Here is an 18,352-nt window from a genome sequence, read left to right on the forward strand (position 1 = left end):
CCACACCAGAGCAAATTTTTGTGTGTGTAGTACAGATATGACAAACTGACAGTTTTTTTTTTTACAATAACCCAGAGGTAAGTTACATTTCACTGTCTCAACTTTCTACATTAGGTTTTTTTGATTTTCTATTTATTTATTTATTTATTTATTTATTTATTTATTTATATGTGCTTTCAAGAAATATTTATCCAGCCTCTCTATCTGACTGCCAGGTAGTGTGCAAGGTGGTGAGGATAAAATGACATAAGAGACATATTTCCACACTTGTGTAGTTTGCAACCCCAGCTATATTTTCAAATAACTTCTTTCCCTTTATCTGATCTGGGGACACAGGACAATCTCCTGAGCATATTCCCTAGTGCTGGCAATCTGGGGTCCTGCAGCAGGCCATAAAATGCATGGTATATGGATTTAATAATGTCAGGGGAAATTTTCAGTTAATCCCTTGGACTGTGGGTACACTCAGGATTCAAAGGCCAGACCAAAATGGCATGAAGAGAAACAGAGAACTGGTAATTATCTGGTGAATTTGGGTCATGTGAAAAGCCAAACTAAATTACTTTAGCCAAGGAAAAAATGATTTTTTTTTCTCTTCACATGGATTGGTAGTTTTGGTAAGATTTTACAAGGGTCTCCCTTCTTCTCTTTGCTTTTTATTCCACCAGGTATTTCCTAGAAACCAGCATATTGTGAGAAAGATCTGAAGACAAGGACTCTGAGGGAAATGACAATTGTCCATTATGGGGTAATATTTAGTGAGCACTGGTCTTTTCAGTGCATACATGGAAAATCAAAGCAAGGTTTTCAGTCATATTAAGTCGGCAGTACTATCAAAAATCCAATCAACTATTAGGTGCTCTAACTTTGAACTAAATCTGACAAGTGTTTTTCATTTGTGAAACAAATGTTTTGAGTTAGATGCTTTATTTTAGTTCTAAATTATATTATTAATTTGCATTTCTAAGGCAAAAAAGCAAATGAAGGGAACATGCTTTAATTTTTATGTTTTGAGTCATTTATCCTTTTAATAGAAGATTTCAATGTATTCCCCATCCAGGAAATGGTAATGGAAATCTCCTACTTCAACATGTAATCTATAAAATCTTGTGAAATGGTGTAATGAGAATTTGTCACTTTGTCACTTAGCTGAACTTTTACACCCCTGAGACCCAAAGTGAAATGACACCTTTCCCAATTCAGATGAAATGCCCACATATTTTACTGTGTTCTTACCAAGAAAACCCTTCAGCCAAAATCCAGCTAGTCCAAGTCAATTTTTAAGCAAAGTGCATAACCAGAAATTGGCACAAACATTTGTGTATCATCCTTTCCATATTCAAAAGCTGTCTGAGACTCATTTGATTAAGCATAAAAATAACTCTGTGAATATCATTAGAAAGGCTGATGAACATTCCATGTCTGGTCCCTTGAATTTGTATTCTGAAGGTGCATTATTAAGTCACTGCTAAATACTTTCTCTTGTAAGAACCTGATCATGCTCTCTAAAGTCTGAAGGAATTATTTTTATATTGAGTTTAGGAGGTTTAATTTTTCTATTTCCATTCAACAGAAAGGAAACAGCTGGTAAATTAGGGAAGACCATTACAGTTTATTTGACTACGTAATCTCCACTGGCTTCTTTGGTTAATAGAGCATCTTTATTCCAACCAGGGCCCCCTCCCTGCCAAATCTCCTCATTAAACTGAGTTGTGATTAGAAAAGAATAAATGACATTTTATTTCATATGTGGTTCCTTCCAAGCTTCATACTCCTCTTTTAAGTTTTCCTCTTACACTACTTTTCCTTGGCCTTAAGCATTTCTTCTCCCTGGCAGCTCTTCAACACAGGATGTGAAAAAGATTTTGTCCAGTCTTATAGATTCCTAATGAATGTAGCATCTCCTTGTCCCCTCCTTGGACTCAACTGTTATCCATTCATTTATTTATTCCACAAACAATTCTTACGCACAAAATGTTCTTATGTACTTTAGACTCAAGCAGTCATCTCTGAGGATAATTTATTGGTTCAGAGATGGAAGTCTTCTTCGCTTTCTCAGATTTGTTTCTCTATTAGGTGGGGCAGTGGTGTGTGTGTGTGTGTGTGTGTGTATGTGTGTGTGCGTGCATGTGTGTGTGTGCGTGCACATGTTCTTGCTTCTTTCCAGAGTCAAGAAAGATCAAAATATACCTTGCATGTGGTAGAGTGTGTTCCAAATGTGGACAGATGTTGACTGAAAAAGTATCACTTGAGAAGTTTGTTTAAAATGGAGATTTTAAGAGCTTAGCCTGAAGATGGCTTAGGAAGATCCTGAACTTACCTCCCAGAGACACAACGAATCTACAGCTACCTATGTAATGATTCCTTCTGAAAAGACCTGAAAACCTGCTGAACAGCATCTTCACAACAAAGGATAAAAGGACCATATCAAGATAAGTAGGAGAGGCAGAAATGCAGTCTTGCTAAAATCCCACCTCTGGCATGAAGACCCACAATTGTGAGGGATCTCACAAATATGGAGCTTATCCCTAAGTAACTAAGGGTTTGTGCTCCACATCAGACATCCCAGCCCTTGGGATCTGTCCCGGAGAGACAAGTCACCAAAATATTTGGCTCTGAAAACCAATATGGTTACGTCCAGGAGAACCAGAGTGCTGTAAGGAATGAAGATTCCACTTTTAAAGAGCTCACATAAAGACTCATTTAGCCTGGGACTCAGTGAAAAACCAGCAGTTTGAACAGCACCTAGACCAAGTGATAAGATTAATTTGCTGATCTTAAAACATCTATTAGAAGGACAGGAGCTTGTTAAAACTCTCTGGGGACTGAGTCACTGGAAAATGCCATTTTTGCATTCTCCTTCTAACCTGCTAGCAGGGGACCCACCTCTGTGCTGCTCCTATGGCCCCTTCAAAGCCATACATGCAGGTCATACAGGGGATGCCCCTTGAGCACTTAGGTCTGGTGGACAAGGGAGTAGTTGTCTTTCTGTGCCCCATGGATCTGAAACAATCAGGGAGATGGTTCCCAGTGGGCTCACACTCTAAGGCACTGCACAGACAGCAGACCAAATAAAATACCCTAGTCTTCCTGTGAGAAAGGCCTATATACTCATCCTAGAGCTTCAGTCTGAGGTGCAGGCTTTAAGCTTACCACACATCTAGAGGCTCTCAAGAAACACAGCAGGGGATGCCATTTTTGTGCTCTCCCTTGACCTTACTACATGTCATCATGACCTCCCAGAAAGGAGCTAATATGCTTGTCTGGAGTCCTGATTTTTGCAACTGTTCCTGAGGGGACTTCTCCAGGTCACATGGTTTGAAGGCCAACTGGCTTTACAATTGCAACCCCACAGGACAGTATGTATTTATATATACTAAAAGCTGCTTCCTGAAGTTCTAGCTTCCAATCAGCCTGAAATTAGGTGCTGATGAGATCCTGTCTTCTGGAACATTTGACATACCTTTAGTAATAGGGTTCTATCAAGAATAAATCAGGCTTCTTAGCAATCACAAAAGTTCAGGAGACAAACAAGATCTAGGGCAAAGTTAAATGATAAGGTTCATCTCCTATACAAGGCTGCTCCTTCAAGACTGGGTGAGATGTTTCACCTAGTATGTAAAAATAAACACAGAGTCAAGCAAAATGATGAAACAGAGGAATATGTTATACACAAAATAACAAAATAAAACTCCAGAAAAAAACCATAGTAAAATACGAATAAGTAATTTATCTGGTAAAGAGTTCAAATCATCATAAATATGCTCACTGAGCTAAAGAGAATGGATGAACACACTGAGTACTTCAACAAAGAGAAAGTATAAGAAGGTTTTGAAGGGGCGGGGGGGTGGGAGGTTGGGGGAACCAGGTGGTGGGTATTGGGGAAGGCACGTATTGCATGGAGCACTGGGTGTGGTGCAAAAACAATGAATACTGTTACGCTGAAAAGAAATTAAAAAAAAATAAAAAAGAAAGTACCAAACAAAAGTTATAGAGCTGATGAATACAGTTATTATATAAAAAGCAGCAAGAGAAAAACAACTTATCATGTACAAGGGAACCACTGTAAAACTGTCAGCAATTTATCAGCAGAAACTTTGCAGGCCAGAAAGGAGTGGAATGATATATTCAAAGTGCTGGAAAGAAAAAACTTCCAAATAAGAATACTCTACCTGGCAAAGTGATCATTCAGAATTGAAGAAGATAAGCAAAAGCTATGGAAGTTCATAACCTACTCAACTGGTCTTATAAGAAATTATACAGTAAAGGCAACAGATCAATAATTTATAAAGCTAGTATGAAGGTTAAAAGACAAAAGTAGTAAAAATAACTATAACTATAATACTTAAGAGATCTACAAAATAAGATGTAAAATGTGATATCAAAAACACAAAACATGAGGGGTTGGGGAGTAAACATGTAGAGTTTTAGAATGTGTTCAAACTTAATACACTATCAATTGAAAATAGACATATGTATTTATATTTATATGTGAGCCTCATGGTAACAATAGAACAGAAACCTATAGTAGATACACAGAAGATAATGAGTAAGGAATCTAAACATTAACATTAGAGAAAAACCACAGGGGAAGAAAGCAAGAGAAAAAGAAAGGAACAGAAAGGAACTACAACAACTAGAAAACAATTAACAAAATGGTAGTAAGTACATACCTATAAAAATTATTTTAGGAGGGTATGTGCTATGGTGAGTACTGTGAAGTGTGTAAACCTGGTGATTCACAGACCTGTACCCTTGGGGCTAATAATACATTATATGTTAATAAAAAATTAAAAAAATTACTTTAAATATAAATGGGTGAAACTCTCCAATCAAGACATAGAGGGACTGAATGGAAAAAAAGACCCATATATGTGCTACCCACAAGAGATCCACTTCAGATGTAAGGACACACAGATTGAAAGTGAAGGAATGGAGAAAAGATGTTTCATGCATGGAAGCTGGGGTAGCTATACTTGACAAAATAGACTTTAAAACAAAGAGTGTAATAGAAGACAGAGATGGACATTACAGAATGATAAAGAGCTCATCCAATAAGTATAACACTTATAAATTTTTATGCACTCAACTTGGGAGCACCTAAATACATAAAACAAATATTAACAGACTTAAAGGGAGAAATTTACAGTGATATAATAATATTAGAGGACTTTTATATCCTATTTACACCGATGGATATATTACCTAAACAGAAAATCAATATCAGCCTTAAGTGACATATTAGACCAAATGGACTTTGTGTATGTATATATATATATATATATATACACATATACACACACACAGAACATTTCATCCAAAAGCAGAATACACTTTCTTCTCAATTGAATATAGAATATTCTCCAGGATTGAACATATATTAGCCCACAAAATAAGTCTCAAAAGATTTAAGAAGATTGAAATCATCGCACATTATTTCTAACTACATTGGTAGGAACCTTGAAAAGAATTACAAGAATATAATGGGAAATAAACCTCAACAAATATGTGGAGATTAAACAACATGTTACTGAACAATCAATGGGTCAATGAAGAAATCAAAGGAGAAATGAAAATACCTTGAGACAAATGAAAATGGAAATACAAGATGCCAAAGTATATAGGATGCAACAAAAGCAGTTCTAAGAGGGAAGTTTATGGTGATAAGCCCTACCTCAAGAAACAAGAAAAATCTCAGATAAACAATCTAGCTTTACACCTAAAGGAACTAGAAAAAGAGGAACTAATGAAGCCCAAATTTACTAAGAGGAAATGAGAAAGATCAGAGAAGAAATAAATTAAATGGAGACTAAAAAGACATTAGAAAAGATTGATGAAACTAAGAGCTGTTTCTTTGAAAAGGTAAACAAAATGGACTAATCTTTAGCAAGACTCATTAAGAAAAAAAGAGCAGAACAAGGATTCAAATAAATAAAGTCAGAACTGAAAGAGAAGTTACGACTGATACCAAAGAAATACAAAGAATCTATAAACAAGTCTATGCTAACACATTGGACAACACAGAAGAAATGGATAAATTCCTAGAAACATACGGTCTTCCAAGACTGAATCATGAAAAAATAGAAAATATGAATAGACCAATTATTTGTTAGGAGATTGAATCGGTAATCAAAAAATCTCCAACAAACATAAGTCCAGGACTGCACAGTTTAAGTGGTGAATTTTGGCAAACATTCAAAGAAGATTTAATATCTATCGCCCTCAAACTCTTTCAAAAGAATCGGAGAACATGTCCAAACTCATTTTATATGGCCAGCATTATCCTGATACCAAAACCAGACAAAGATACCACAAAAAGAAAATTACAGGCCAATATCCCTGATGAATATAAATGCAAAAAAAAAAAAAAATCCCAAACTCAACAAAGTATTAGCAAACCAAATTCAGCAATGCATTAAAAGGATCATTCATTATGATCACACAGGATTTATTCCAGGGATGTAAAGATGGTTCAATCAATCAGTGTGATATGCCACATTTATAGGATAAAGGATAAAAACCATATGATCACCTCAGTGGATGCAGAAAAAGCGTTTGGCAAAAGTGAACATCGTTTATGATTAAAAAAAAAACTTTCAATGAAATGAATATAGATGAAATGTATCTCAACATAATAAAGGTCATATATAACAAGTCCAAAGCTAACATCAGACTCAACAATGCAAAGCTGAATGGTTTTCCTTTAAGATCAGGAACAAGACCAAGATGCCTTCTGTCACCACTTTCATTCAACATAATATTGGAAGAGTAGCCAGAACAATTAGAAAATTTTAGGGGAAAGAAATAAAAAGCATTTAAATAGAAAAGGAAGAAATAAAACTGACACTGTTTGTAGATGATGTGATTTTACATACAAGTGATCCTTAAATAACATAGGGGTTAAGGATATGGACCCTCTGAACAGCCGAACATCTGTGTATAACTTTTGACTCCATCAAAACTTAATTACTAATAGCCTGTTAACCAGAAGCTTTTCCAATAACATAAACAGTTGATTAGCACATATTTTGTATGTCATATTTTGTATACTGTAATCTTACAATAAAGTAAGCTGAAGAAAACATGTTATTAAGAAAATCATAGGGAAGAGAAAATGTATTTTTAGTACTGTACTATATTTAGTGAAAAAAAAAATCCATGTATATGTGGACCCACACAGCTCAAACCTATTTTGTTCAAGGATCAACTCTATAGAAAACCCTAAAGGCTCTACCCAAAACTTTCAGAGCTAGTAAATTCAGTAACATTGCAGGATACAAAATCAATATAGAAAAATCTGTTGTGTTTTTACACACTAACAACAAACTACCAGGAAGAGAAACTAAGAAAAATATTACATTTATAATCAAAACAAAAAGAATAAAATACCTAGGAATAAATTTAACTAAGGAAGTGAAAAAAACTGCACACTGAAAACTATAACACTGATAAAAGAAATTGAAGAAGGCACAAATAAATGAAAAGATATTCCATGCTCATGGGTGGAATAATTAATATTGTTAAAATATCCATAATACCCAAAGCAATCTACAGATTCAATGCAATCCTTATCAAAATTCCAATGGCCTTTTCACAGAAATATAACAAATCTAAAATTTGTACGGAACCAAAAACGATCCCCAAAAGCCAAAGCAATCTTTAGAAAGAAGAACAAAGCTGGAGGCACCATACTCCCTGATTTCAGAATATATTACAAAACTATAATAATCAAAACAGTGTGGTCTTTAGAAGTTTTGAACCAGTTTGGATGGAGCTTGTGGATTCTTGGCTCAACTAGCTTCTGCCCCACTGATGTGCAGGGCTAAAGTAATAGCAGTAACTATGGAACACATTAGAAAAACACCCAAAAGGCAGAATGGGAGGGCTTGCTGGCTCGAGGTAGCTACAGGAAGGAAAGAAAGAAAAGGAGTGGTTACTGATTTATATCTATTGTTTCTTAGTTCATATATTTACAAAAACAAAAAGAATACTTTTCATTTAAGAAACTTTTGGAGAAGCTTTTGGAACAGCTTTAATGAAACATCACCAAACAATATTCTCCAAATAATTCTTTGATTTCAAAAAATAAATGTCTGATAGAATGCACACTTTTTGATTGACTATAAATTTACTGAAAGTTGAATGAAAGTAAAACTTAATGCTGCTCATTTTCTCTAGTATATTTAACCTATAGTCACAGACAGGTGATCATATTGGCATATATATTTGTAATCTTCAACTTCAAATAGATATTCTCTGCTAATACATTTCAGTACTAAGGTTGTCTTCCTACCTACGACAATAAGTGTATTTTAGACCTTTTACTCCCACCTCAAACTTTGACTTCCCTCACAATCTACACTGTCCTCACTTTTTTTTATTATATACGTTTCAGGTATATAGCATTATAATTCAACATCCATATACACTAAAAAGTGATTCCCCCAGAAAGTTTAGTTACCACACATCACCCTACGGTTGGCCTCATTTGCCCCTTTTGCCCACCTCTAACTCCTTCCCCTTTGGTAACCACTGATCTGTTCTGCGTACTTATGAGTTTTGTTTATTTGTTTGGTTTGATTTGGGTTTTAGATTCCATTCCATTTGGTGAAATCATATGGTATTTGTCTTATTCTTCTGATTTATCTCATTTAGCATAATACCCTCAAGTTCCATCCATGTTGTTCTTGATGAAAACATTTCATTCTTTTTGTGATGACCTTGAATCCTACCTACTTCACAGAAAATGTGGACATCCTCAGACATGCACACCCCATTTTTTTCTTTTGTTACCAAGGTTATAAGCCTATCTGAAGTTTCACTTTTTTCCTCCTTCCTTCCTGTTATCATTGTGGAAGTACCCCCTCTTTAATCAAATATGACTCCATCCCACCCCACCCCCCCTGCAAGGGTCTGGATCGTATCCCTTCTCATCTTTTCAAGGACTTTGTTCTTCAAGTTTTCCCTTTCTCTCACTTTTGTCTTTGATCTTTACCTTTTTACTGGGTTCTTTCTGTTATCATACATGCTTTCTCTAATATTTTCCATTAAAAATAACTCTTAGACTCACATCCCCTTTTGTCTTTGACACCTTCTTGATCAAAAGTTCTCTATACATTCTTCTTCATTTCCTCACATCTCATTGATTCTTTACCTTCACCTTAATGTGTATTCTCTCTCTTATCTACCAATATTACTCAAGAAAAGTCATAATCTACTAATCATTTTTATCACCTTTCAATCTAGTGGAACACTGACAGTCTCCTTGTAACATTTTGTTGACCTCACTCCGTGGCACCTCAATGTTCTTGTTCTCTTCCTATCTTTGTCATTGCAGCTTCTCAGAATCCTCTTCCTTTACCCAAACTCTGAGTAATATAGCTCCTTGGGATTTAGTCCTGGGCCCTTCATTCTTCTGCATACTCTTTCCTTAGGTGTTTTTATCCATTTTCTTGTTCCAAATGATCTTCCTTTCTTTCCTTCCCCCTTCTTCCACTCTCCTTTTTTTACATCTATGTAGTCTATTGATATGGTCTGAATATTTGTATCTGCCCAAAATTCATATGTTGAAAACCTAATGGTCATTGTGTTGATATTAGGAGGTGGAAGCTCTGGGAGATGCTTAGGTCATGAAGGTAGAGCCTCATAGATGGGATTAGGACTTTTATAAAAAGAGACTCCATAGAGCTTCTTAACCCTTTTGTCATGTGAGGATATAATGTAAAGTCTGCAGTCCAGAAAAAATCCCTAACCCGAGCATGCTAGCACCCTGACCTTGAACTTCCAGTTTCCAGGACTGTAAGAAATTAATTTCAGTTGTTTATAAGCCACCCAGTCCGTGGTATTTTGTTATAGCAACTTGAATGGATTAAGATATTTATCATCTATCTATTTATCTCCATAGAAAAATGTATTGTTTTGTTTTCTATTGCATTTATTACGTGCCACCATAGATATCATTCTAAATCTTGCTTTAGACATCTATTCATGTAGTGTATAGAGATACACCCCATTTTTAATACTAAATGATAGTGTTCATTTCCTGAATGCAATCAGAGTTATTTAATCATTTCCATACTGTTGACATTGATATTATTTACATATTTTTGCTTTAACAAATAATGCTGCATCAGATATCCTTGTGCTTTCCTTTATTCACAGACTTGTCAGGGAGTCCCTAGGGTAGTGAGTTGAATTGATGGAGGATACAGACATTTTAAATTTTAATAGTTACTGCCCACTCACCCTCCAATGAACTAGAATATACATCCACAAGCAGAATATGAGAATACCTGTTTTTCCATAGTCTTGTCAATACCTGATAATAACAAACCTTAAATTTTTGTTTGAATACAGGTTTTAGGGGGATTTTATTTTGGACTAAATATGTATTGGATGGTCAAATGTGTTGCTAAGGTGAACTCCAAGGTTCTGAACTTGGTTGATTGAGTGATGGTGCTGTAGACAGAAGTTCCAAATGATAAATTCCTTACAGGGGTGGGAGCCGAGAGAGGAAAATGGGTTGAAGTCAAAGTGATGGAAGATATCCAAGTGGAAATTTCCAGTAAGCCTTAAGATGACTAAGGGATTCAGAGAATGTAGTCTCTTTCCAAATCTTCTTTTCTTTTTGCCTATATAGAAAGTGTTTACTTTATGTGTTTCCCTGTGGCTCTGTTGATTACATTCTTATGTGTGGTTTGAAGCTCCTCTGGCTTCAAACCTGTATTTGTTTTGGGCATGGTTGGAGTAGAGTGCTAATGAGCCCAAGGTCATGGGTTTGATACCCAGAAGGGCCAGTGAGTTTCATGGAGAGGAAAACTGTGTTCTGTGGTTCACAGACTTCACCCCTAATCTTATCTACTTGTCTCTAAACTTTGTAGCATTGGTCCCAAGCGGGCCCATGAGAAAGTGTGATTGATTGTGTACAATCCATTAAAATACTGGAAGAATGGCTTCAAGTGGGTTTATCTGGGTTGCTTCTTCAAGAAATTTTGTCTGCCTTCCTCTTTCAGCTTGTGGACTGAGATCATATTTTCAGAGACAATGTTATGACCAAAAGCACATGGAACTGTATTGTTTAAGGCCACCCACATCTGTTTTTCCACATTTATTTACTTCTCAGGTAAAAGGCAGTGTGTTGATTTAAGACTGTGTTCTTCAGTGCAATTGTCTTCTTGGAAATATTTGAATATTATCAGTCTGACTTTGCGAATCAGCTTACTAATATTGTACAAACAAACCCTAGCATGAATGTACCCAAAAGACTCTCTTAGCAAACCTTTCACTGACAGATTTTTCCTTATCTTATCAGGCTGCTCTAGCTTGCTGCATACTCTTACTGGGAAATACAAGTCTACACTCAGAATTCTTGCTAAATAGTCATACACAGATACAGCATAGAATGTTCTGTGTTTAAACGAGTGGAAATGTCCATAGAACAACCTTTGGAAAAACCCACAGGAGGCATCTTCTATACAAGCACAGAGTTGCCAGGATTTGCTGGGATAATATCTGAAGTCTGTTTCTGTGGATACTGCATTTTCAAAAATCAATCGTAGAGGTTCTCAAATTGCTTTTCCAGTTGAATGATACATCCCTGGGTCCTACAGGAGCAACCCCAAAGAGGATTTGGAATAATGTTACGCACATATTGAAAGATTCAAAGTAAATCCTCACAGCTTAGGAAGGACTTGAAAATAGCTTCACTTTTCTTTCAGGGACTCTGTGTTTGCCACATCAGGGATCTTTCTATTTGATATTATGGAAAATTTGAAAGGTCGAGGAGTAAGAGACCAGACCATCAAATATTATTTAATGGATTGCCAAAAATTACAGTCATGACTTAGAAGAATATGGTGTAGAACAAATATGACTAAAAGTAAGAGGTAGAATAACAAAAGTTATATGCTGATGAATCCAGGAAAAGTGGTTAAAAAATTAGTGGAGTTTGGGTTGTACATAATGACACACAAGGGACTTAATTACATTGTTTTCTTGAATTGATTATAGTGACAAGAGGAATTATTTTGGTACTACTTAGGGATAGCCTGAAAATACCATATAAGTAATTAAAAATCATTATTTGGAAAGTTTGTAGCCCTGATGGCTGGGCTGGGGTAAATAAAGAGGATCAGTGACACAGCAAGAAAATGCCAGATTTGAGATTTTACATTTGCCTTTGTAGTGCAAGGAATTTTAGGTTCAAAGAGTACTTTTCACCTGGTTTTGCTAAGTCAGAGTAGAATTAGGGAAAAAAGTGACACTGATCACTTGGTCACTGTCAGAAAAGTTGAGGCTATGAACCAGAATGTACACAGAAAAGAATATGACAAGGGACACCTGGGTGGCTCTCTCAGTTAAGTGCCCAACTCTTGATTTCAGCACTTCATGATCTCAGGGTTGTGAGATAGAGCCTCCTTGTGATTCTCTCTCTGCCTCTCTGCTCCTCCCCCTGCTCTCTCTCTCAAAATAAATAAATAAGTAAATAAATGAACAAATAATAATTAAAAAAGAGTGTGACAAGCCAATGGAGATGTTCTAACTTGGGTATCTTAGATCTTTAATTAATTCTCTCATAACTAATAATAACAATGGAAGTAGTGATATTGAAGGTAACTGTACAAATGTTAGGAACCACACCACACAAGAGCTGATAAGCAGACCAACGCAGAACTGCAGCAGTGTTTTAATCTAGCCATAAAGAAACTGAAAAGATGAAAAGAACAAATTAATACAATGTGATGAGTTTCCCTAAAGGTTAATGTATTAAATTTCCCTTTATTCTGAGATTATGTCCATGTTATTTAAATAAATTCCCTTGTAATGACATAATGATCGATGTTTCTCTAAAAGAACTCCTTATTTAGCCAAATATATTTTCCCACCGTAAGTCAATTTATAGTTCTATTTTTGGAAATTTCACTATTTTGAGAAAACTAGAAGTTTAAGGACTTGCATGATCATGTTTAATCCTCAAATAATATGAGGTAGATTATATTGTTATTATTATTATCACTTTACAAAAGAGGAAGGAGCCTCACAGAAATTATTTTAATTTTCCAAAGCTTCCAACCAGAAGTGTCAGAACCACAACACAACCCATGTCTGCCTGATTTCAGTGCTCATGCTTCTTACCACTATGTTATTCCTTTGAGTATTAGTTAGGGTCCATTGAGGGAAACAGAAACCATTCTCAGTATATAAACAGAGGGTATTTAATACAAGCGATGGAAGAAATGATTAGACAAATTAGAGAGGGGAGTCAACCCAGATACCAATATCAGGAATTCCCTACCATCCCTAGGACTAGAGACCCAGAGAGGAGGTGGCGTTCCCAACTGAGAAAAACTGTATGGATAGGTCTAGATTTCCTCCAGGCACAGGGTGCTGATTCTCCAGGGACAGGGTCCATGAGGGAGGAACTGCCATTGTTGCCAAAGATGCTACTTAAAGCAGAGAGAGAAAACGGGGGTAATACCCTGGCTTCTTCCCTCCCCCTGCTCTGCTTCTTTCCTTTGTGCCTCTTATTATTAGGCAAACCTACTCAGAAACCAGAGAACACAGGGACTGGGAAATGTTCCTTATGAACATAGTCAAAGAAGGGAATGTTGGGAAATGGATATGAGAGTGAACAGATAAATGACCAGTATATTATAGCCTAAATATGTATTAAATTATTTCAGTGTACCTTTTACGATGGTAGTAAGGTCTAGAGATACCAGAAGGGACTTATCAGTATTAACAGTGTAAGAAAATTTATTTGGCCATAGGAGGGGGATGGGCAGGTTTCCATTTCCAAATGATCTTTAAAGCAGAGAGAGACAAAAGAAATAAAGAGAGAGTTTTGGTCTTGAGTAACCCTGCCTTTGAGTATTTTAGGTTCTATAAGGGTGGCTGAATTAGAAGTTCTGGGTCAAATAAGGTGGCAGAGCCCAACCCTATCATTTCTCCCTCTGTCATTGTGTATCCTTTCCTCTTTAGAGGAACAATCACTTTCTCTTCATTCTCTCTCTCCCTCTCTCAGAGATTTGGAGTTGGAAGGACAGTTCCATATTTGTGGAGTAGAATGATGGATTCGGCCATTGCACTTATATAGAGACTAGTCATGAATGGAGACTAGGACCTCCCCACTCCCACTCTCCAACTGCCATTTGGAGAAACAGATTAGTATTTCCCCTGGAGGAGGCTGGGGGCTAAGCCGGAGCCATTGAATTAAATAAGCAAAATAGAATTAGGAAATTATAGGACAGGTATTCCAGTTTTAACTTTCCTGGTAGTAGCCATTAGAAAGAGAAACCTCCTGGGGTGCCTGGGTGGCTCAGTTGGTTAAGTGTCTGACTCTTAGTTTTATCTCATATTGGGATCTCAGGTCGTGAGGTTGAGCCCTACCTTGGACTCCATGCTCAGTGTGGTTTTATCTCATATTGGGATCTCAGGTCGTGAGGTTGAGCCCTACCTTGGACTCCATGCTCAATGTGGAGTTTGCTTGAGATTTTCTCTCTCTCCATCTCTGTTTGCACCTCCCCCTGCTCTCTTTTTTTCTCTCTCAAATAAATAAATAAAATCTTGAGAGAGAGAGAGAGAGAGAGAGAGACCTCCTTTATAGGTCACATTTCGTACCTTGCTTGAGATCCAAGGTCGAATTTTACTTCTGATGTACTGTTGCAATTGTCTCAAATCCAATTTACATCTGTTTCTGTTTTTACTGATTGCTTTATTCTTTTTAGAATCATCTCATCCCATCACAGGGTGAAGGAAAGAACATTTATAAACCAGATGTTATATTAGCCATAACCATTATCCTTTATTGGATCCCAAAGAGATTTAATCTCTATCCATAAACAGGTGAGGAAGATACCAGCTTTCAGCTCAGCTTTACACTTTAAAGATGCCTCACTGAAAAGAGGACAAAGGCTCTGCCATCCACCTGTCATTATGACCCAGGGAGGTTCATAATTGGTATGTATAGACCAGTGGTTCATTTCTATCAAACCCAAGCTCTCCTTTATGTAACAAATATTTTATGATATATCCTCTGGTGTCCCGAAGAGAAATTTATAGATAATGCTGACATATACAATTACAATAAAAATCAAAATGATGCCTGAACTATAATATAAAGGAGAACTAAAATGAAAACAGTTTATAATAAGAAAATATTCATTATAAGATAAAAAGGCTCAGACACAACTCTATTAGAACATGTAATGAAGTGGTCAGATGTTTACACTTAGGTGGAGAATCATGAATGTGACAGCTGCAAGTAGACTGATCTGCTCAGAGAATGGAGAGATTTAAACAGCACAATTAGCATTGTCATCAATGATGTTTTTTCTAAAATTGTGTCTGCCTTTTTTTTTTAAAGATTTTATTTATTTATTTGTTCTAAAATTGTGGACAACACTTGGTAAAGTTCCAAGTGAAATAAAGTACCACCTTCTTCTTAATTAACATGGTAATTGCATTCCTGAAAAATTCTGTTTATATTAAAATCATGCAGAAATACTTTGAGTTTGTAAGTAAATTAGAGTTATAGCCTAGGCTTAGGCTATAAGTCGATGACAAATAAGTTTGTTGTATACATAAGTTTGATGACAAATAAGTTTGTTATCTACATAAGATTTCTGAAACCCTAACCCCCTGCCCAATTAAATGCCAATAATGCCTTCCTCAGTTACCATGAATGACAACCCCAAATGTCCCTACACATTTCCAAAATGCCATGTAGGGCTAGCATTATACCCTCTAGAACTCCTGAGAGTGGAGTGGAGAACTAAGCCCTTTCGAAGGGCAGAGATATAAGAACATGGGTCTCATGAAACTGACTCCCCAAATTTACATTTTTGTCTGTGGAAGCCCTGATTCAACCATGTTCCTTCAGACCACACTGGCTTTGACAAACCGGCAAGAGAACAACTCTTGGCAAGCTTCTTCATCATCAGCTTCTAGTTTTACTTAAGTAGAAATGGCTTATTTTTGGACTGTAAAGACAAAAGTCATCCTTCCTCACCGAGGAACACTGAGATTTTTTTTTTTTTTTTAAGATTTTATTTATTTATTTGTCAGAAAGAGAGGAGCGAGAGTGAGCACAGGCAGACAGAGTGGCAGGCAGAGGCAGAGAGAGAAGCAGTCTCCCTGCCAAGCAAGGAGCCTGATGTGGGACTCGATCCCAGGATACTGGGATCATGACCCAAGCTGAAGGCAGCTACTTAACCAACTGAGCCACCCAGGCATCCCTCCTGAGATTGTTTTAACATCTGATATTACATACACCATGTGAAGGAATACCAAGAACTGACATTGCAGTGTGAAGGAGCTGAGAAATGGCAGCAGGTAAGTTTGAAAGCCCAGTTAGATACATGGGTTATTGAGCAAAAATGCTTATTTATCTTGATAATGTAATATTCATAAATAGTTTATCACTCAAAGGTGCAATTACCTGTATTTCTGCCTGTACCATGTAAAAACACATTTTAATAGGAGTGTATCTGTCTCTATCTGGAACTGTCCTTGTGTCTGGATTGGGGCATGAAAGGCAAAGTAGTAAAAACACATGTTTGATGTCCTTAGACCCAGATTCAAGCCCATCCTGCTTATCTGTGACCTTTAGCAAATTACATAATGTCTTTGAATCTCCATTTCCTCACCTGTAAAATAGGGTTCATAATAGTGCCTGGCTCAGATAATTTTTATAAAGACTAGTAAGATAGTAGAGGTAAACCACTTGGCATAGTGACTAACCCCTAGTAAGTACTCAGCAAATATGAACACTATTTTTATTTTATTTGTTTTTTTTTTGTTTGTTTGTTTTTGTTTTCCATGGGAAGGGGCAGAGGGTGAAGGAGAGAGGATCTTAAGCATGCTCCATGTTCAGCATGAAGCCTGACATGGGCTCAACCTCACAACCTGAGATCATGACCTGAGTCGAAATCAAGAGTCACATGTATAACCAACTGAGCCATCCAGTCACCCCAAATTGAATATTATTAATCAGCAGTATTAACCATTATTGTTGGGGTGGTTATAATTATCACTCATATAGATCTTATAGGAAGGAAAAAATATCATTTTTTAAAAGAGGCTGCAATTTGACTTAGATGAAAGAAGGAAGACAGAATTCCTCTTAGGGACAGAATTGCTTTTCTCTTTAGGAAAAATAATCTTTGGGGCACAGTCAGTAATAAAAAGTGAGCAGGTCTTGCTCCCACTCCCGTCATGGGTAAATCTGGGTTGGTCAAGATTGCTCTGCAGGAGAACAAAATAGATTTCCTTGCATGTCCTTATTTTTAGGAAGGGGGAGGGATAGAGGGACAGGGAGAGAGAGAATCTTAAGCAGGCTCCACGTTCAGTGAAGAGCCCCACCGAGCGCTTGATTTCAAAACCCTGAGATCATGCCCTGAGCTGAAACCAAGAGTCAGATGCTTAACTGCCTGAGCCACCCAAGTCACTTAACCCCCATTACTCCCTGCAAGTTCTTCTTAAGGGAGAGGATGGAGAGTTGGATAGGAAGTAATTCCAGGGACAGTTTGCTGAGGGGAGGAAGGAGGCTTACTAAAATGACAAGAGGCACATGAACTGCCAAAATTCCTTAATGAATTTTAGTTAATAGTGATGTTTGACATTAGCAGCCAATTTTTGCCACGTGCTTAATTGCCTCCCCTTCATCATTCCCAAAACCTTAAGTGAAAGGCTGCACCCAGTTTAGCCTAGTGTGGCTAAAGGGAGAAAAGTATTGTCTAGGGAGAGAAGCAATGCAGTTAGAAGCTCATGGCCATAGGCAGCAAGATGTTGAGCACAAATAGGACAAGGAGGTCTAGAGGATAGGGTTGAGGAGAGCTGCGGTATCTCTGAGGGAGTTACAGGAGTCATGGTGAGATGCACGTGGGAAAATAATGAACTGGTATTGCTAGTAATTCCTTAAAATCAAGTACAAGTCTCCTGAGCCTTTTTTACATTCAGGTAACTTTTCAAATACTTCATGGAAGTTTTAAGAAAAGGAACATAGAATGAGATACTTTCAAACAAGAGGGAAATTACTAATCTTTCCACCCTGTGCTTCTACAAATGCTGTTGTGAGTTTGATATTCAGCAAAGATTTAGCGAGATTTATTGAAATAAAAACTCAGTGCTAAGAGACCACATTCTTATGGAATCTCACAATATGGGTGAATATTGAATGCTACTTGTGTATTATGTGCCCTGTTTGATAGGAAATCTTTTCCCAGACCCTTTGTGTCATGGATTATAACTCACTGTTGGGTTACAGTGAGTGGGATCAGTTAATTACACCTGCTTTATTGTTTAATACATATATCGTACAATTCATACATCTCTTACATAGTTTGTACAAGCT

At 36.8% G+C, this 18,352-nt stretch overlaps 1 long non-coding RNA gene across 1 annotated transcript in view; it reads left to right on the forward strand.

The window, feature by feature from the left end:
• The window catches only part of LOC116859217, a 51,504-nt gene that overhangs the window by 21,644 nt on the left and 11,508 nt on the right, over positions 1–18,352 (forward strand). Inside the window, exon 2 of the long non-coding RNA XR_004381113.1 lies at positions 14,845–14,958. This is a non-coding gene — a long non-coding RNA (uncharacterized LOC116859217). The remainder of the gene's footprint in view (positions 1–14,844; positions 14,959–18,352) is intronic.

Source organism: Lontra canadensis, unplaced genomic scaffold, assembly GCF_010015895.1.
Source record: "Lontra canadensis isolate GAN:19392208 unplaced genomic scaffold, GSC_riverotter_1.0 scaffold150, whole genome shotgun sequence".
Taxonomy (NCBI): Eukaryota; Metazoa; Chordata; class Mammalia; order Carnivora; family Mustelidae; genus Lontra; species Lontra canadensis.